Source organism: Dromaius novaehollandiae, chromosome 1 (genome assembly GCF_036370855.1).
Source record: "Dromaius novaehollandiae isolate bDroNov1 chromosome 1, bDroNov1.hap1, whole genome shotgun sequence".
Classification (NCBI taxonomy): Eukaryota; Metazoa; Chordata; class Aves; order Casuariiformes; family Dromaiidae; genus Dromaius; species Dromaius novaehollandiae.
In genome coordinates this window covers 210,622,912-210,644,026 of record NC_088098.1, presented here as the reverse complement: position 1 = coordinate 210,644,026, position 21,115 = coordinate 210,622,912, and the positions used below count along the sequence as shown (strand labels likewise).

Below are 21,115 nucleotides of genomic sequence, written 5' to 3'. Positions count from 1 at the left end.
TGTACTAGCTGAGGCTTTAATGTACTCAGCATAAATCCCTTTAGAAATGGAAAAGAAGGATCTCCGTCTATTGTTATTCAGCAATGCCCTAATGGCTTCTTCTAAGTTACTCAATAGATAACAGGAAAATCGAGGGAACTAACCCACGTCTCTTAAATCCCCAAACCACCGCAATGCCCTGCCAGCTGTTCCCACTCTTTCTGCAACCAGATCTCACTTGAGAAAATGGGTGATGTTCCTCACCTCCCTGCCTCCTTCCACCTCTCCCTCTGTCCCAGGACTGCTGCTGCTGCCTCCTCAGTGGCTGGCTGTAGCACAGCAGAGACACATCAGAGGTGGCCTTGCTCCCCTTAGCTCCGTCCCTCTAAAGTGCTCATGCCTCAGGCACAGCGAGGAAAGCCCTGGGATAGACCATGATTCAAGCAGAGTATTATACTTCCTTCTAGAATGCAGGTTTGTAACCCTTGAGCTTTCCAATCACATCTCAGGTAACTGTAAATATTGTTTTTAACCACTGTATTAAATGTTGGCTTCAATATCCAGCAATATCATGGGTTTTATAATCCAACGGTATGTTTTGCAACCACACTTCTGAAACTGTGATGCACTGGGGAAAAAAAGGCAGCAACAAAAACCTTTTAGAAACCTCTTATTATGAAGAGGCACAAGAAGATTTTTAATTAACCAGAGTGAGATAAGGGCTACAAAGTTCGAATAGTTAGATTTCTGCACACAGCAGAGTTGGAAAAAACTTGCAAACAAATCAGGTACCTTACTAAACAAAGGACAGAAAGGGGTCAGGGCAGGTCAAACAGCTAAACCTAGCTTTTCTGGCCAAACTGATCTGAATTCAAATCAATGATGTCCAATCCTGTAATTTACAGCTTAGTAGCATCTCCCCCTGGAACGTCAAAGCAGCAAGTCAATGCATAGCCCAGTGCTTTCACATTTCCCTAATGGAGCCTTTCACATGCTGTACAAAGCCTGAAAGCAGCCAGGGTAGGGGGGAATAAGTATGAATCTCACTAAATATTCAGCATTTAAAACGCAGGTTGGAGGATACAACTGAGTTTAATTAGGAAAATAGAATGGGATCCTGCATGTTAATGCACTTGATCACTGCTTGGGTTTTTTTCAAAGTGTTCCCATTTGATTGTCCTTGGAGACGTTTGTGTTTGTATCTAACAAAGAAGATAAAAAATGACAGGAAATGTTTGTTCTGGGTGTATCTGTGTAAATCTGCTTGCAAAGACATTATTGCAGCTCTCCGTTACAACAGTGAGTTCACAAGACAAGAATGGTTGGACACTCAGCGCTGCGTGAACCCTCTTTAAAAGAAAAGCCCTTACCAACCTGCATCCGCAGCAAACCAGCAGCTTCCAGTGTGCTGGCTTTTGGCTTTTACAACCCAGAAAATGGTGGCAAGAACCAGAGCTGTAATACAGACCTGTGTCACAACCTGCCAGGAAAGGATCATTTTGTCAGTGCCTGTGGGCCACTTCTCAGCCGCAGTGAAAGGGGGCACTGTCGAATTGCACAGAAGCAATGATGGTAGATTTAAAAAATAAATCTTTACACTCTTTTTATGGTTATAAATCATATTGCTTCTTGAAATCCTTCCATGAAATACTGAAGGTAGAAAATCTTAAGTGTGAATTCTAATCACCATGAGGCTGATCAGCTACTCCTGGTTATGCTACTTGAATATGATTATAGCAAAACAGTTTGAATAGCATTCCTTTAAATACATTTTCCAAACCATCTAGAGCTTTTTATCTTTTTTTCAGAAGTTGTCACATTGTTTAAAACAGCAATATCTATAGCTGGGTATAATACATTTTATGTAATCAGAAAATAAGGATGTGTCGTACTGTTTCCTTCAATTTATGGCTTTTGTGGAAAGAACATGGACAGAAATCAAAGCTGAATTGAACACTCTGAAATGTTATCAAAAAAAATACTTAGGCCATTCCAGGCCAGGACTGACCTGAAGGGGAGATACTACAGGGTTATTCCTAGGGCCACAATGACGAACCCTATGAAAGACTGTCCTCTGCCTTGTACCCCATACATCTATGGGTGCTAGGACCAAAAAAAAAAAAAAAAAAAGAAAAGAAATCATGACTTCAGGTACACAGTAGCTGTCTATGGTTGCAACAGACCTGAAACAACAGCCTGATAGGAATGGTCTGCTCCATTTATCTCAATACTGAAAGCTGTTATCTTCCCACGACGAGCCAGCGCATGGTAGGTGTTCGTGGCAGAACATGCCTTAAATCACTCTTCTGTTATACCAGACATGGACACAAACAACAAGTTTGGACAACAAAGTGAAAACAAAACCAAACCAGTCTCACTTGATTTTTTTTTTTTAAATATGTAGAGTACAAGATCTAGAGAATTTTATAAAACCTAAGAACCTACAGAAATTTGTCCACTCCTGAAAGTTCTAGTGGAAAAAAGAAGTCTGAGTGTTTTCACACTATTCCAATTTTCTTGTTGCTCGTGCAGTTCAAAGGCTTCAGTGTTCAACTAGTAGTGGACTGGTTCTCACATTTTCCATACAGAGATCTCTTTTTCCTCGCAGAGACCTCTCCTGGCTGTCTCCTGCCCTCCTGGCTAGAAGATCCCTGTTATTCGCACGGCACAGGAAGGGATTGAGGGCTGTAATCCCAGTGCTGGGGCACGCGAGCAAGACACTGAACTGGAATACAAACAGACAATGAACAAAGGATTGACTACTGTAGCTGCTTGTTATTTCAGCTGAGTAAAATGCAAATATGCCAAGTGACAGCGAATAAATACACACACATGCAAAAACTAAGCTCATTAGCACCAAATGTAAGAAATACATCAGACTTTTAAAGAAACAGTCCCATTTCAAAGCATTATCCACACATACAGACATGAAAAAATAAATACATAAGCCACAGTAACATAATGGGGTGAAGATCAGGAAGACTATCCTCTGATAGTCCTCACGGCTATCTCACCCTCAAGAGGCAACGCAAGACTGGAATATGGACATAGGATTGTCTTCTTTTATGTAACACCCACTCATAATGTGTCCATGGACCATGAAAGTACTTAGTTTATATGACTTTGGCCTATAAGATGCTAGACTGAGGTTGTAGTTTACTGAAACAACTGACCCCCCAGCTCAATGCACCCTGTCAAGAGCACCGGGTTGGAAAGACAGCCCATTGCTCACCAATGTCCTACCCATGATCAGTATATTTTGGAACAAGTCCCGAGGACCTTGTTGAGTTTTAATTTCAGAGGATGAGATTGTCCTAAAGAAGGTTGGTTTGTTGCAGCAGAGAAACAAAAAGCAGCAGCAGGCTTTCCCGCGCAGGGAACTCCCTCCCCACATGGACTAAGCATGCTCATGACCAGTCTCAAGGAGGACACAGCATATTATGCCTTGCTCTGTCAACTGGAGGTGGGATTGAACTCTCCTTCCCATTTTCTCCACCTCATTCTCTCCTGTGGTCACCAACAAATCCCATGCCTGTCTGAGAAGTCAGCTTGGACAGTATGAGGGGAAACCCCAAAGGACCTGCCTAGTGTCTACCTAAGAGGGACTAGCAGAGTTGGAAGGTCCCTCTGGGTGCCCTCATCAGCACACACTGCTCACCAGAAAGGCCAACCCAAACCCCAGAATAATGTTGACCGTCTCACTTGAGCTGACCCTTAACTTAAACCTAGGGTACTGGCCCAAAGAAAGTCAAAATCTGTTTTTAAGTTCTTCCCCCCTCACCTATGACTCAGGATTTTATTTGGGTTGCAGACGCCTGTGCGCTTGTCCCCTGTGTAGATGAGAGCCATTCCCCTCCTTGCCCTCATCGAGGTACTCCTGGAATTCAAGACAGATTTCACTCACCAGCAGCACAGCAGGAATTTGGGAGCTGCATTTTTCTTTCCCAAACAGGAGACAAAAGCTACCAAGCGTTTCAGCTGCTTTGAACCTCACAGACAAATTGACAAAAAATCTCATTACTTGGGACATATTTTACCTCCTGCAAAGGGTGAAACAGGCCAAGTGCAGAGATGGTTAAAAAAACAAAAAGCCCAGCTCCCCCCCAGTCCTGCAAACCCACTCAAGCCTAAAGCATTACCAAAGATCTCCCACTGTGGGGAGCTACAGACCACAGTGCCCTCGACTCACCCAGCCAGAAAGAAAACGAAGGGGCTTTAAATCCGCAGGTTAGAATTGAACGTCGGGGTTTCTTCCTGGGGAATGTTTCACAAGTGTGGTGAACAGGGAGTCAAAGAGAGGCATGCCTACAAGCCACAGCCAAACCGGTCCCCGATTAAACTGCTGCTGGCACGGCCGGTGTTGCGTGTCCGTCACTGCAGCCACAGGTAGCTGATGCCCCTGAGGAATGGGAATGCTCCCCTCCTTCCGAAACGCTCCTAGCTCTGCGCACAGCTCCTGACAGAAGAATTCCCCTTCCGACCCAGCGGGTGATCAGGTTAGGCATGTGCGCTGACCGGCAGCCTGCCATGCAGCCAAAACAGTCTTTCTGAAACCTTTCACATTGACATCAGGTCATGAGCAAGCTCTAAGGAAAAAATACGTTTGCTTTAAACTACTGTACTAGTTGGAAAGCTCCTAACTATGAACAAATGACCCTGTTTCACCTAGTAGAGAGCAATGGGAAAAATTAAGTAACTGTCAGAAGAACACCTGAATGAAATGAGGCTAACTAGCACAAGGATTTCAACACAAGCTGGATGCCTAACAGCTGAAAGCAGACATAAATGTTGGAGTCTCAACAAAAAGTGCTTACAGAAATGAAAGACAGTGCAACATGGAAAGCCACAGAGGAGTGGCAGCAAGTCAGCCACAAGCAGAAGAGAAGATGCTGCTCCTTAAAACAGCTCCAGGGCTAATCTGTATTTGAAGATTTAGTAGAATATCCATTCACCTATGAGACTCTGGGGTGCAGGAAGACACTGACCTCTCAAAAGGTCAAATTCTTAATAAGCAGCAGAGTGAAGAAAGCACAAGAAGCAGCCCGTTTCTCAAATTCCAGGCAGGACAAAACCAGCCCCATCAGCAGCGGAGCTGTGTCCACTTGCGCCAAATTCTGTCCTGGTGGAATCCGACCCAGGTGGTTCTAAAGAAGGTTGTCTTGGTTCTTCGCCCCCCTAGAAAGCTACTACTATTTTTTCATCCTTTAGTCCAATAACAAAAAACCAAAGACCTGGTACAAAGAACGTAGGCCAGACAAACCGTAGTTGTTCCATCTGCAATTACTAATGAGAGGGGCTTTGCCTTCTGGACAGGAAGGTTGAAAAGAGTTCACTCACAAGGCTGTTTAAGTTTAAGTTGATTTGTTTAGATTGAGAGTAGAGGCCATGAAGTATACAGAAAGCATTCACAGATATAGCAGGGAAAGCATTATGGTCCCCATAGCTTACCAGGTTGAATAAAGAAGTACTTTTTTGCAGAAGCTTATATAAAATCTTTCTTTCCTGTATTTTCTCTGTATCTGCTCTATCTTCACACATATAACCAGTGGGTAATTAGTTAAAAAAGCAAGACCCAATGATTCAGCAGAAGCAATAGTGACATGCAACACAGACGAAAAGAAGCTAAATTTATATCCGCTCCACCCCTCTATCTGCCCTACAGCCTCTGATGTCTACTGCCTTCTCCCTCTACTTCAAAATTTCTCCTCTCTCCTCATCTTTACATCTGATTTGGTGGGGGTTTTCTTTTAAGAGGTGCAGTTTATACAAGTGAGAAACATGACCAGACAACAAAGCTACATTTAAATGTTTGCTCATTATCTCAGAGACCACCTCAGAGCAAAGAGGTTTCCTTCTAAATACCTGCAGAGTTTGGTGGACCACAGCACTGCAGCATCGAAACACTAGCCCAAAGCCTCCCTCACCCACTGTGGGAATGGCTTTGGGCTTTATCCAGTACATACAGCCTAAAATAGTGTAACTGCATTCCTGGCAATAGCTGAGGAGCTCTTAAGTAAACAGTCTCAGAGAAAAGTTGACGAAAGGAGATGACAAACACATTTTAAATCTCTGGGCAGCACTGTCCATGTTTATGACATGCTGCACCAATTCCTTTTCTGCTCTCTTTCTATCCTCTCTTCCACAACCCTCTGTTCAGTTTCCCTGGTTACATTAGGATCACAGATGACGCAATAACTATTTATCTGCAGGATGGCCCAGAAGTCAGAAAACTTTTGTGTAAATGCCTGCACTAACTTCCCGTTAACTTCAATAGAGCTGAAATCATGCTGACATGGGGATATAGTTTAGTTCTCAGTCTGGTTCTAACTTTTGCAAGCAGTTTTTCGTCCATAAATGCATACAGGCACAGAAACAGCTGGCAAAATAAATGCTTGTAGGTAGGAAATGCCTTAACTGAGAAACTATTAAAGAGTTAGAAAAAGGGGCTAGCTAATAGCAATTTTTCATTCAATGGCAACAGATATCTAAGTAAGACACATACCCAGGCTCTGGATGACAAACACAATGTAGAGACTGTAGAGATACACTGCCTTTAAATCTTTTGTTGTTAAGGGATTTAAATTTTCTGTGTGATATGGTGGTGAATGGAAAAGAAAGTTTTAACATAAGAAATCCCTTCTCTCCTATACATTAGGAAAAAGCAACATTTTCATATCAAATGTACATTGCCAGAGTGGATGAAAAGTAAAGTGACAATAAATCACAAATGAGACATAGTACAGATATTAGTGACAGTGTGAAATGGCTCGATTTTAAAGTTCCTAGAAGCACTGCCTTCCTAGAGATTTTGAGTGTCACTGTAATATAAAAATAACATTCATACTGCATATTGAAATTCTCTATTTTCATCCTCAAAGGAAAAAGCACTGCGGAGTTGGTAGAACACAATCTTCTTATGCCTTAAGGAGAGCACACTCAGATGCAATAAAGCAATCCATGGTTGCTGTAATAGCTAAATCCACAAACAAGAAGAGAGGGTACGTAGATGGGGAGAGTATTTTAGGAAAGCAGTCGATGCCAAATCTGTCATCTACGTTACTACACTGTGTGCAAAGTATGAAACGTTTGCAGCAGCCTCCAGATGATAAACCCAGAGACCCGTGTGCATTTAAACATCCTGGGTCTTATGAAAGCTGTAAACAGGAAAAATCAGCTTAAAGCCAGAAAAGATACGTTAACTGTGGGGAACACAGTGGGGAACACAGTCAGTTACAAAAGGTTAGCAAGGGTGGGAGAAGCCCGGTCTAGAAGCCGTGTGCAGGAACGGTGCCCCAGATTTGTATAATTAGAGCCCAAAGCCTAGATGCAAAGGGAGCAAAAGAGAGATATTTTGGAGATGCATTTAATGTAAATCCTAAGGTAGAAATCATATTGAAAAAAAAAACAAACCAAAACAAGAAGCCTAAAAGATGGAGAGAGAAAGGAGGAAACCTTGCTCCATCTAAAGAAGGCAAAGTGTTACTCAGAGAGACTGTGGGGTACAGCAGCTATCTCGGACAACAGAAAGAAGAGAGACCACTCTTTGGCAAACCAGCCTTGGGTGAGCTGGACAGAGAAGTCAGCTGCTGTGAGCCAAGACACTGATGCAGAAAAAGAAGGATGTTTGTTAAATACTGTCTAAATTGCATTTTCTTATGATTTTCTTATTTTGGTGTTCGAAGCATTACAATCATAAATTCATTCCACCAAGAAAATGGCCAAACCTAATTCTTACCCTTAAATTTTGCCTGGTAATAAAGCAATTTCCCAGTGATTTGATAGTTGCAGGGCAGCTTTTGGGAAGAGCAATTCATTAACCAGAGTGAGGTGACAAATATTCTCAAACATAAGCTGAGTAGTTCTCTGAAGTTGCAGTGGAGCTTTATAGCTTCCTGCAAACCTTCCTTCCTGGCTTGGGGACTGATGGGACAACAGACAAACATCTTCAGGTTTCTTTAGCTGATGATAAACCATTGCCTGAAGGCAAAGAGCAGGAGTGTAAACCAGTCACTGACCCTGGAAACACTGTCACATTCCATCATTCAAAAATTAATATCAATTAACTAAATGTCCTGGGAAGAAGTCAATCATTCAAAGGACAGATTTTAACAAGGTTTGGGCATTCAGAACTGTGGGCTGGTTTTTGACCTATTTGCTGAGCATCTTGTGAAAATATCCTTTCCTGCGACTGCACATGCAACAGGGTTAGTGCATTATTCAGTCTGAAAGTATGGTATGTGCTTCGGAGACCCAAGTCTATCCAAGAGTCTTTACTTGTGTCTTAATTACAAACACATTGCCCCAAGTGAAGACAAACATTTTTTTGCCAAATATGAGCAACCTTCACATTCTGCTCGTTGCAAAATTTTGTTTTTAGACAGTTTTCATGGTCCTTGAACACAACCATTTGCAATCATAGCACTATGTAGCTCAACATTTTAATATATATATCAAAATTCATTAGTTAAGTTCAGGATCTTGCCTAACAGCATTTCCTGTTCAGTGATTCACATGAGTATGGGCTGATCCTTATTTGAATGTCTGAAATCTTTAATTTTATCACACATGAACACAATAAGATTTTATGTTTGTGACAGTGATTTAATGCCCACTCCCCTTTAATGAAGTCCTTTACATGATCCACAGAGAAGAAGTTAACAGCCCCAATACTTTGGCTCATACGACTTACAGGAATCCCTTTGATCAGCATAAACCCCAATATTTCTGCAACAACTCTCCTTGCAAATAAATGTCAGCAACAGTTGGGTTGGGTTGGAAATGAGTGCTGCTCTCCTTCTGGCAACAGTTAAGGGAACAGTCTTCCCTTGATAGAGGGCCTAGTTCTCATTATCCGGTCTCATTCTTGTATCACTTATCAGTGATACCTGGGGCAACTCCACTGAAATCAGTAACATAACAACAGGGTAAAATAAGGCTAAGTGAAAATAAGAACTCAGGATCAGACACATTAAAGATTTTGTATCTTTATATCAGATCCACATTGGCCTCGCTGATCTAACTCTCATGTGCATTCACAGAAAACAAGTATGTACAATGCAGGAGGGGAACAGTGTAAACTTGAAAGAGAGTGCATATTGAAATATTTTTGGCTGCTTCTAATCTTTTGATCGCTTATTTACCCACTGAATGCAAACCACTTCAAATATTATTTTTTCCACCAATACAAATAAACTTGAAAATGCCTTCCCTCACTTAAGCATTTCCTTCTGGCAGATTTATTATGTATATCCTTTTGAAGACTATCAGTGATCTGTAGGCTGTACTGTGTGTCTACCTGAAAGAGCACAAATCTGCTCCTCCCATGTTCCAGGCTACATGAACCCAAGTCTGCTCTGCTCTGGAAACTAAGCAGTGGGTCACTTAATAAGTGACTAATATGGCTTCAGACTTCCAAAGCAGAGCTACGTTATTTCTCGCCAGTTTTCTAGCACAGGAGGGAAAGCTCAAGTCCCCCTGGACCTGCCTGTTTAGATACAATGTGAGTAAAAAGAACTGATATCCAGATGTTCACTTGGTGAAAGCACTGAATCAGAAGCTCTGGAGAGCAAAGCCTTCCTGAACATTACCAGTGGCAGCAACCAGGTAAGCCTTTTGTCACTGCTCGGGAACATACCTTAACTCTTCCATCAGGCTTTTGATATACTCCAGTGTGCCATCCTGTTGTTGGAGCAGCAATCCTGTACACAGGACGTCTGAGTTCAGTTTGCTAGCTATGACATCAAATTCCTTACCACACACTTAGACCAAATATTTTGAAAACTGTCACTAATTTTGAGTGCTCATTTTTAAATGCTTTGTGTCTGATTTTCAGATACTTGGAGCAAACATGACTTCAGCTGGAGTTGCAGATGGCCAGGACTTAAACAACAAAATGAAAACAAAAACACCAAAACCAAGCAAATAAACCTATCACATCTCAAGTTCAGGTCCTAAAAATTAAGGTAATAAGGAATTTGATAAAGAATGAACAAGTTTAAGAGGAAACTTGCGACATACCAATCTCCTTGTTTTACTTTTTTTTTTCCAGGACATAATCCAGGAAAATGATATTCTACATTTCATAAAGTCTGGGAAAATAAAAGTCATCTTCATCTTTCTTCTCTATGCCGCTAATGATTTTTGAAATTGAAGAGTCCTAATACGGTCAAATATTCCTTATATGGAAGCGATTCTTCACTTTTGATCATCCTTGCTGCCCTTCTCTGGACCTTTTCCAGGGCATCCCTTTTTTCAGGTCTCTTATGAACAAGCTGAACAGGACGGATCTCAGAACAGACTTCTCTGGAACTTCACTGGCAACTTTCCTCCACTCACTCCAACTCTTTGTTTCCTATATTTTAATTAAGGATATACCCATGCCAGGATTTTCCCTCTTGTATCACTGCTGCTTTGTTTCCTAAAAACCCTTTGGGGAGGGCTGCATCAAAAGCTTTTCAAAATCTGAACAGACTATACCAACCAAACCACGTTACCCACATATTTGCTGATCCCTTCAGAGATTAATAAACCAAGGGGTTTATGGAAGCTTTTACAGAACCCACACAGATTCTTCCTGAACAGATTGTATTTATCGAAACATCTACTCATTCCATCCTTGATTATATAGTCTCTGCTAATTTGCCAGTGCAGATGTTGCAGGCCTGTAGTTCCTCACATTCCCTTGGAATCTTCTTTAACTTAAGGCTGGCCTCCATTGCCTATCTTCTAGTCTTCAGCTACTGACAAAGCTTTAAGTGGAGATACGTACTGCTGTAATACAACTACTTCATCCCTGAGTTCCCCTAGAGCTCTTAGGTGCACACCATCAGGTCACTGGTCCGTGAACATTTATTGTGTTTATCTGGATCATAACCTTTTCCACAGTTACTTCAACTTTAGACAGATTCTGTCCTGAGTTCACCCCAAAAAGCTTTTTGGCAGTCTCACGAGTTTCTTCCACAGTGCTTACCAATGCAAATAATTAATTTGGCTTCTCTGCAATGAGGTGCCTGTAATCTCTGACTGCTCTTTCTAAACTGTGATGATCAACTGATCCTACAGACTCTCTGGCTGGCTTGATGTATTTGAAAGACTTAGTTTTGAGTCTTTCAGCTAGTTGCTCCTGCTTTTTGATCTGATTAATTATATTTTATATTTCATCTACCAAGGATTAGGACTCTTCCCATTTTCATCTTCTGAATGCAATTTCAGCTTTTTGAAGACTGCCTTCCCAGCTTTTAATGACCTGATTTACTTTGCTGTTTACTGACACCTGCTCCCTTTGACTGTTTTCCAAACCTTTCCTGAAAGGTGATACATATCAGTGCTTCTAGTGAGGTAGTGTTGAGAGTCTCCATATCTCCTGTAAGGAGTTAATCCTCTTAAAAGTCCCTTTTGACTTTTATCCAAGTTCCTCATTTTTACATAGTTAACTTTTTAGAAGCTGAGCCCAACTGTGGTGCATGTTTGGCCTTTGCTATATGTATAGGCTGCTGAATCTAAAATACTTTGTAGTCACTCAGTGGAACTTAAAACTGCAAAGTTTTCAGTCAGATCTGCCCCGTTACTTAGTACCTAGTCAAGGATTGCATTTTCATTTGTGCAGCACATTGGTCAGCTGCTGAATGAAACAACCACTGATGGAGTATCCAAGTTTCATCTGAAGGCAAACGTTTCACAAGACACGAAAGAACCAATATGGTGGTAACTGGGTTCTCCATGTACAATTGTATTTTCTGCCCCTCTGATCTCATTTTATGTAGTCAGAGTCACTGTCCTGGTAGAGGCGCCAATTTTAAGGACCCAGTATTATATTCTTCCTATTTAGACTTGAAATTCCAATCCAGATTGTACAGAGTCCATCACAACTCCAGCTACCTAACCTGATCTCTAAGCTATTGAGTGGGGGGAGGTTTGAGTCAGCTCAGGCACCACAAATTCAGGTCCAGACTTGCACCTTACTGTGAATTAAGCCTTTCTAGATGGCAGGTGATATCTAAATATTGGAAGCCCAGTTGCTCTGCTCTCTCCTATCTCTAAAATATGCTGAGAGACCTTCCTAATGGCCTTTTAGAGAAACAAGGAAATCACCTACATACAAATAATTTTAAAATAAAAAATGAGTCTGAAAAATTGTTGCAAAAAACGGATGAAATTTGGTGCAGAAGTGCTATCTGTAAGGATCTTAACTCGGCACCTCTGAGAAGTGAAATGGTAGCTGCTATCTGTCCACCTGGCTTTAACATAAACAAAGCACTCTCAAGAGATGCTATTCTCGGAATTCATTTTTTTACATCCCTATAGCGCTATATCAAGAACACAGACTCTGATCTTAAGCAATGGCCCAAATATTTGTAGTGGAAAACAGGTTAAGCACTGGCTTCAAGTTTTAAATGAATCAGAGACCTGTGTGTGTGAAAACAAACTGTTAAAGTATTTCTTGGAGTCCAAGAATGGGTTAAGTTATCTGTGAAGACCTAGCCAAAAAGAGTGATGTCCTTGCTTCTCATGGCTTCAGAGATGCTCTGCAGACTCAGAGTTTTTTAATTTTGAGAGCCCTGTGCTGGAACAGGGAAGGAAAAATGAAACAACAGTTCTGCTTGGCACAGATAAAAAAAATATGCTTTCTGCCAAAAGTTGTAGTTTAATTTGGTCTCACTTGAAAAATAAACATTACAGAACGTTAAATTCCTAAATTTTATATCCCTTAAGTGTCAACAAAGTATCAACTAATGCTGAGCTAAATAAAAAGAAACAAACCAATTTGTTTTTAATAGCCAGATTTAAAACAGTCTTTAGACCCTTGAGCTCATGGCTTCAAGCACAAGGACAGAGCTGCTCTACTAGGCGGAGGTAAAACCTCAAATACTGCAATACGGTTTACTGAAGTAGATTCTCCTTCAGTTAAATGAGTAAGTCATAGAATAATAGACTAATTTAGGTTTTGGAACGGACCTCCGGAGCTCATCTAGTCCAAATCCCTGCTCAAAGCAGGTCTAATTATGTCAGCTTGCTCATGACCCTGCCTTCTCAGCAGCTAACGAAAGACAGGCAGGTTTGACAGAGCAAAGAGAATAACGTGATTGAAATGCAACCTGTTATCTCATCATTTAGATAGGCTCACTTTACAGAATGAAAGGGATGAATTATCTAAGTAAGGTGAACATACTTTATAGAAACCTCTAGCAAACCAAGATTTTTATAACAAAATGACCAAGAAGATACACAAATAAAATAGCTGTTGTTGCCTAGATGTGGCAGGCTGTGCAAGCTGACCTGAGCCAGGCAAGCCAGATTTTCCGATCCTGCTGAAGTTCTGCACCGACGCTGATGGACTGAGGCTCTGCGTCGTTGTTCCTCTGCCTGAAGGAACCAAGGCCAAGCACCTCATGATCTTGGGTCCATCATCTGCATCTTTCCCTTTCCTATCTCCTGCTTCTCTCCCCTGGCAGTGGTAGAAAGTAGGCATGGTGTCTTCCAATACATGAATTAACAATAATTAGCACCATGGGACCCCAGGTCATGTAGGCAGTACAGCTCTAGATAATATAATTACAAAGTACATTTATTTTTAAGAAATTCTCCTTTTCCATATTCTCCTTTTGCCTCAGACAGATCACACACACAAAAAAACCCAGCTGGTTGTGTTCAGTGAGTTTATCTTTGCCTGTAGGACCCCTGCGGGAGGTTGGATTTCTTATTTAAACTTTATTCCCTCCTCTCCTATTCCCCTTTGTGAAAAGAAATATATTTGTCAGTTCCCTCATCCTCCCACATTTTAATCTCCCTTTTCATTATTCTACCTTAAGTCTGAGCAACTTAAAAAAAACCCTGAAATGTGGCAAAGGGAAGAGGAGCAAAAAGCAGCAGGTATCCTTTTATCGTATTTAGTGACCAAAATCAAAACCTTTTTTTAAAAAAAGAGTAAGTAAAATAAGACCAAGACAAGTCGAATATCTCACTTTAACCAAAAGCTGAACTTAGAACAAAAGCGTTCCACTGAAAATTTCTGAAAGAGATTTTTGTAAAGAAAAATATTTTAAACAATAAAAGTAAATAAATAAATGAAACCCCAAATTAAATTCTCAGCTTAGAACTGATTGGGTATCTCTAGCTATTTCTGTTCACAAAGACACTGGGTTGATTGCTTGTCTAGCACTTTCAACCCTACTAGAAAAGATGACTAATAATTCTCAGTGTATTTCCAACTTTAAAGTAGGCTTCAGGACAAAACGACTCAATTCCTCGCGCTTGGACACAAATCAAGAGAGACCTACAAAAAGAATTGCAGGTCATATTCCCTAAGTGCAAGTGTGGTGAATAATGACAACTATAACACAGGCAATAATTACAGTCTGAAAGACAAAATAAGACAAAAGCCAACCTTGGTGGCAACTAGCCAAGACAGATGAAACATCATGGAGCTAGAGGTTTTCCTGGAGGAAGAGGCTTGGAAGCATGCTCCAGGAGGACTGCTTAGGCCTCTGGGGTGTAAAAGTCTGCAGCAAAGAATTCATGACAGAAATGCATTTTAGATTCAAAAGTACCAGGGCTGCATCTTTGGGCAGCAGATGAGTGCTGCTGGTCACACCTTCCTTCACAGGTGTCTTCATAGACACAGTGTCACTGCCAGGACAGTACTGAAAGTCATCCAGTCTCCCCTCCTGCCCTCAGCTCATCTCTATATTTAAATTCCAGCATTTGAGTGCAAGAAAGCTCCCCTTTTGATTGAAGGATCAGGGCTTTCCTTCTCCATATTTCTCTGAATGTCAGAATTTTTTCCTCAGTTCTAATTTTCAGTTTTATTTTCTTTCACATGCTCTGCAGAACTGAAGCTGGTGCCCAATGTAGCAGGGCTCAATGAACCGACACAGGCAGGAAAGGAGTGCCCAGTAAGATAAAGTACGTGGACTGGGAGCATAAATGAGCTTTCGGGTCTGCTCCTGCAGATCCGCAGGTGTAACGTCCGAGGGGAGCGTCAGCCGAGGCTGCTGGGATGAACCTGCTGGTTTTGCATTCGTTGCCTTACCAGCTAATAACGAATCCTCTGAGCTCGCTGTGAAGTAGATGACTTCAAAATGTGTGCAAACTTCAAGCCCAAAGTGGCAAAGTGGCACAGCTATTTATTTATTTTAAATTAAAACCAGGCTCAGAGTACATTATTACAGAAAATAGACAGGGACTCTCTTTTTAGGAAAGAATGTGTTTTACACTTTTTTTTTAATAAAAACCTATAAAAACTGCTGTAAAGACCCTTAAGGTTTATCTCTATAGCTTTGCTACCATGGTATTATTTACTCTCCTAAACAGACAACTATTTGTATTGAAATTCAATCATTTCAATTTGTTACTAAGTGTCTTTGGAAGCTATAGAATACGTGCTTATATGATTCCCTTGGAATTACGGCTTCAGTTTCTATAATGTAATTTTCACTGCAGAGTTGTGTTAAGGACATTACTTTTGAATTCCTACTCTATTATGAAATAGGAAAATTGACTTTACATAACTGCACTTTTCAAATTCATTTTCTAGCTCTACTCCACCACATCAAGGCTTTTCACCATCAAGTCTCCATTCTCCCTATTTCCAACTTTTCCACTAATTTCCTGCAAGAATTTAAGCAACTAGATGAGAACCAATTCCTTTTAAAATTCATTAATTTTAGGTGTAGCCATTTTTGGTGATCACCCCTCACGACCCCCCCCCCTTTTTTTTTTTTAACCTCAGGATAACTCAAAACTAATCTGCTTGAAAGAGAATTCGTATCTCCTGAATCTAAGTCCTGTTCTCTTGCATCACACACTGGAAAAAATGTTTTTTGAGATGCAGGAACATCTTGAGTTTTGAGATGTTTGTGAACGTATGAGCATCACTCATTACAGAAAGCAGAAAACCTGATAATAAAGGATCTCCATCCTATCTAGTTAGCCCTAATAATTGTTTCCTAAGTGTGAGAAACTAAATTACGTTAGCACACCTGGTCCTACCGCAGAGCCTTCATCCCACCACCATAAGAGTCCTGAGGGCCTATCCAACAGTTCCAGGTGCTGAGGTTCTCTAACAGTCTCTTTTCAGCCATTGCTAGAAATCTTGTTTCTCCTGGAGCGACAGAGAAATCTGTGGTTATTCACAGTCTTTGCTAATACAAGAACCAGGAGGCATCAAACAATACCATCAAACTGCAGGTTCAAACTAAAAAGAGATTTTTCTTTATATAACATTCAATCTTCTTAAAGAACTCCTTGCCTTGTATGCTACTTCATTAATATGGAGTTAAAAAACATTTAACAAAGGGGGGAAAAAAATCTTTCAGTGGCTATTAAATACAGTGATACCACCTTTAAGCTAGGAGGTCCCTGAGCCACAAACCGCTGGAGGCAGGAAGCATTGTTTGGAAGTGCCATTGCTTGCTTGCCTATTCCCATTTCCCCCTAAGCCTCTGGTATAGCATCTGCTACATAAGCATCTGTAAGACTACGATAGTAGAATAAAAGGTCTGGTCTAATTCAAGCCACGAAGACATATCCAAGGAGTAAAATTATCAAGCTACCTGAGGGACAAGAGAAGGTAGAATATGAAGAGCCATTTGTTTGGCAGAATATAAACACACCCCAAATCAGTTTGAATGTCTCCTTTTTTCTTTTTCATACTGTGTTTTGCTGTGCGGTTCTCCACAGGCATCTTCTGCATAGACTCTCCCCCGCCAATTCATTGCAGACCTGGGACATGTGCCAGGGGTCTTACCACACAGCTTGTACAGAAACGGCAATTCTCCAATTACCAAGCAGTGGCTTGTAACAAGATCCTCTAAAAAGGCAGAAGTATGTTCTAGTAGTTCATAAAGCACTGAAATAGCATCCAGAATGTGACAAGCAGCTGTACATCACGGACTTGATTTTAACACCAACACCACGTTGCACTTTCTCTACAATATAAACTTTGCGCTGAGGTGGTTATTATCCAGGGGGAATTGGATTTCCTAATGACAGAGAACTGGGAACGAAGTAGTGGAATTTCTGAGATTTCTTCACTTTCAGATTTTTCTTGTCCAAGCTGTGGAACACGGGAAAACAAATCAGAGGGTGGGTGGAGGGAGGACATAATAGAGTCAGCTTGACCAGCCAAACCCTGCTGAAAGAGCCAAATGACATTTAGCATGAGTTTTGGCTGAAAACCCCTACGCTAACTATAGCGTGTTCTGTAAATGAGAGATGATGCAGTTCCAGCCACAACAGCTAGGCAAAATGCTGAAACAAGCTTTGAAATGGTACCGGTAATGCTATGGAAACAGCACCACTAACAGTGAGATGTGTATGATGGGCTTTAGCTGCACAGGCCATAATGTAATACGTGAAAGAGTGGTTTTGCAATTTGAACTGCTGGATACAAGAACACTGTTAATGCAAAGATAATCAGAAAGAACTTTTACTGCATAGAAAGCAAGATTAGAAAGCATCTGCATCTTCCACAGGTTTATCCTATAAGCACACACAAACACACAGAAAACACCTAAATGTATCAGGACATCTTGCAAACGTCAGCTAGTGGAGAAACTCTGTGGCCACAGAAGGATTTACAGAAAAGAGGCTGACTGTCTGAAAAGTCACTGAAAAGACTAGCAAGACGCAATCATCATTTAATCAAAATTGGCAATAGAGTCCATGCTTTAAAAAACAGCATAAAGCCCATCAAACACCCTACTCTACTCTCATATCTACATGCAGCCACCTAACAACACTTAAGAGGATTTACGTACCTGTTTCCCTCAGGTGAACATCAAGACAAAACTGGTGTCTTATAAACCCAGGAAGCTAGAAATTAAAATGCAGTGCCTCTTGAAAAACACTTAATACATCTAAGAAGAATCCAGTGCCCTTCTGAGGTGTTAAATTACAGCACAGTACAAGTGCTGTATACGGTTACAAGTGTTAAAGTGTGCATCACGCAATTAGGTACCCACCCCCACGGCAGATCTGTGAGCAACGCTACACAAACACCAATGATGCTTCTCAACTGGGTCTTGCTGAGCATAAAGCACCAGGCTTTTCTTGGTGATCTAATGAATGGGAGACCTGCCTCAAAACAAACAAACAAACGAAATCCCTACCCGCAAACATTTTCTCTTTCTGTACACAGACATATCCTGTATTTGTAGAAAGGAGAGCTGACAAAAGTCAAGCTCCTTCAGAGACGTAGCAAACTCTTCCAAAACGCAAACACCCACAAAGAGGAGGTTGTACCGCAACTCAGAAAAGGGCCATGTCAGAGTCTGTCAACTGACACTGTGGTAAAGTTTTATGTTCAAGCGTAAGCATTTGCTTTAGGGCAGAATGTGTGCCACAAGGCCCTGAAGATAAATGCTGGTGGGTTTAGCTGCTGTTATTTAAGATGTTACAGTCCCTGATGGCCTAATCCGATCTTCCAGCCTTGCTAAAGTTTATTGCCTCTGCAGGTTAGCAAGAGTCCAGAGTGTCCACACAGACTGCAAACCAACATGATTAAATCACTAATGAAGTCATTACTTCTTACAGAGCTGACAAAGCAGTATTTTTCGGAGGTCCACCAAGACTACGAGTCCTGTACCTGGGATCTCTTCCACACACAGGTCTCTGAGGACACCTTTTGCAGGTACCTTTCAATCATAAATCACTAAAAGTCCTGGAGTTCTGAGCAACTCTGCCGCAGAAAAGGGACCTCGCTGATCGGCTTTAGCTCTTTTTTCCCTTCTGAAAGAGCTGCACACTTCAGATGAGCAGAAGCAAGCAACGTACCGTAAACTGTAACTTGTTAGAGTAAATGAATTATGAGCCCAAGAATTAAAAGACATAATTAGGGAATGAAATAAAGTAATAAAATTTGAAAACTAAAAAGATTAATATAATTGAATAAAGTTATCTGTAATTACTTTCCTAGCTTTCATCCTAATAAGCATTGAGGAAGACCAGTCCACAGGAGAAGTATCACTCTGTGATGATGAACAACGTTCCATGTGGCAATGATCAGCAGAACGCAATTTCTGGATTAACCACTTGTGTTGCCAGTTCTCAGCATCCGAAATAACAGCTCCTGATACATGCCAGTCATTCTGACTGAAATTTTCTAGAAGTCAAGTTAAAGAACACCATTACTCTGTAACTTCTTCTAGAAGTCTGTTTCCTCAGGAAGCATAAAATGCACAGGCGAGAAAGAAGACTCATGAGTATTTCCTGAAAATGTGTTTCTTCAGTCATTACCCACAGGCTTTGCAAGGCCATCAGAATAGTGGGAGCAGCAATGACCACCCAATCCCACTGAAAGTCCTGAACTGGCACACTGTTTACAAGGGTTAGTTACCTTGTTTTTTTGCTTAAACTGATCCTTCCCTAGGGGCAAAGTCAATTTCCAAAAAGAAACCACATTTCAAGTTTTGAATGATGAAGATAGCAAAGAAAACTAGTAACTGTGCTAGGCCAATTGATACAGCCAGAAAAAAAAAATGGACAAGCTTTCAGGCACACAAATCCTTCTTCAAATACTGGAAATTTTTGTTTTCTTTAGACCATTTAACCAAGCTGTAATCTGTGGGTTTAGTTCCTCATGATTCACCAATGTTGAGGTAGCCCACAAGAAATACAATCTTTAAAGAATTCCTTAAAAGTATGAGGGTGGGAAATCCCTGTTTCTGCAAACTCATAATCAATTGTTTCTCATAAAATTATTCATCATGTTCAAAAAAAGGCAGGCTGTAAACATGTGTCAGACACAAATAATGTCAAGGGGCTAAAACCAAGGACCTTAAAAAAATCTTAAAAAATACAGAGCACAAAGAAGGATCTAAGACAGCCTTATGAAGGGAATAAAAAGTTTCCTCACTGAAAAATGGAAACAGTAGGCAAAGTGAAAGACTACAGGCAAGCAGTAAACTAGTAGCAGAACCAAAAATCTAGCCTGCATCTTGGGATTTATAGAAAACTTTGTTAATGAGAACTGAACTGCGCTTTTATTAATAATGCATGTAAAACTGCAGTTTTCTTACTAATTGATATTAAAGGAAACAGTAGGGAAATAACTAAATACATACAGAACAGCTGCTGATTATCAAAAGCTGTAGTTACCAATGCAATATTTTAACAACAAGCCCATGATCTCTCCCAGTAAGAGCAACAATCAATATTCTGCAGAAGTGAATCCTATTTATTTATTTGGCAATTCCTGGGCACAATTTGGAAGTTACCATGGATCACGGACAATACCCAGTAAGCAGACACACTATTTTGGTAAGAGTTTAGTAATACGTATGCAGACCCTGCCAGCTGCACTCAGTGGCAAAGAATGGTCTTGGATTTATTTAATTTGTTACTCCAGATTCTTGCCTGCATGTCTGATGCATTTCCTTTAGAGTTTCTTGACGTTTTACATAGGCAGGAATCCAGTGCAATACAAGATTCAAAGCAGCCCCATTAACACAGCGTGTTGACTAAAGTGTTATCACGGGACAGGAATGAACTTGTGCTATAAAGCCTGTATTAAGAGACTGTAACTAGATTCTAATACAAACATTTAATTATGTCATTGAGGCTCGTTCACACAGCAAATCAGCTCATCAGCAGTGGCTTTTATGAGTGTCAGGGTGCACTTGTCAATTAATTTTCAAGGAGGGCTGCTGGTGATCACAAAACAGTTCAGATCTGAACAGTTCTTAACTGTATGTTGAAATGAGTAATACACCATATTTGATTTTGATTCTAAAGGCCAAACTACAACCTTCCTGAATATCACACACACATAAACCTCTAGCTGCCTTCAAAAAGCTTATGGCCACCATTTCTCCAAGAGCTTGCATGTTATTAGGTACAATGTCTACCCTTTACGATTTTTAAAAGGTTACAAACAGATCTTTTAATACAATCATGCCACCAAAACTGAATGCCTGATGAACCAACAGTGAAGACAGAGAAGTGTTTCTAAGGGAAAATCCTCAATTCAAATCAGCAGTTTTCTCCAAGCCTTTGTAAATGAATCATCAGAAAGTTCAGGAAGCTATGAGTAATTCAAATGGTTAATTCATACTGCTTAAAGGAAGTTAATTTGGGTGGATGAATATTTGGATTAAAAAATGGTTTCTTTCTTCTTCGTTTGGTAGCTGAACTGGTTGTT

At 40.7% G+C, this 21,115-nt stretch overlaps 1 protein-coding gene and 2 long non-coding RNA genes across 5 annotated transcripts in view; 1 reads left to right on the top strand and 2 right to left on the bottom strand.

Moving 5' to 3' along the window:
• Window positions 1-21,115, bottom strand: part of ME3 (malic enzyme 3) — a 125,631-nt gene that overhangs the window by 86,151 nt on the left and 18,365 nt on the right. The window lies entirely within an intron of this gene.
• On the bottom strand, window positions 637-6,608 carry LOC135327176 (uncharacterized). The gene is made up of 2 exons (XR_010387330.1): window positions 4,169-6,608; window positions 637-2,704 (listed from the first exon to the last, which is right to left on the bottom strand). It is a non-coding gene; the product is annotated as an uncharacterized LOC135327176 (long non-coding RNA).
• On the top strand, window positions 9,385-10,104 carry LOC112986679 (uncharacterized). Its single transcript, XR_003260096.2, has 3 exons — window positions 9,385-9,582; window positions 9,812-9,941; window positions 10,028-10,104. It is a non-coding gene; the product is annotated as an uncharacterized LOC112986679 (long non-coding RNA).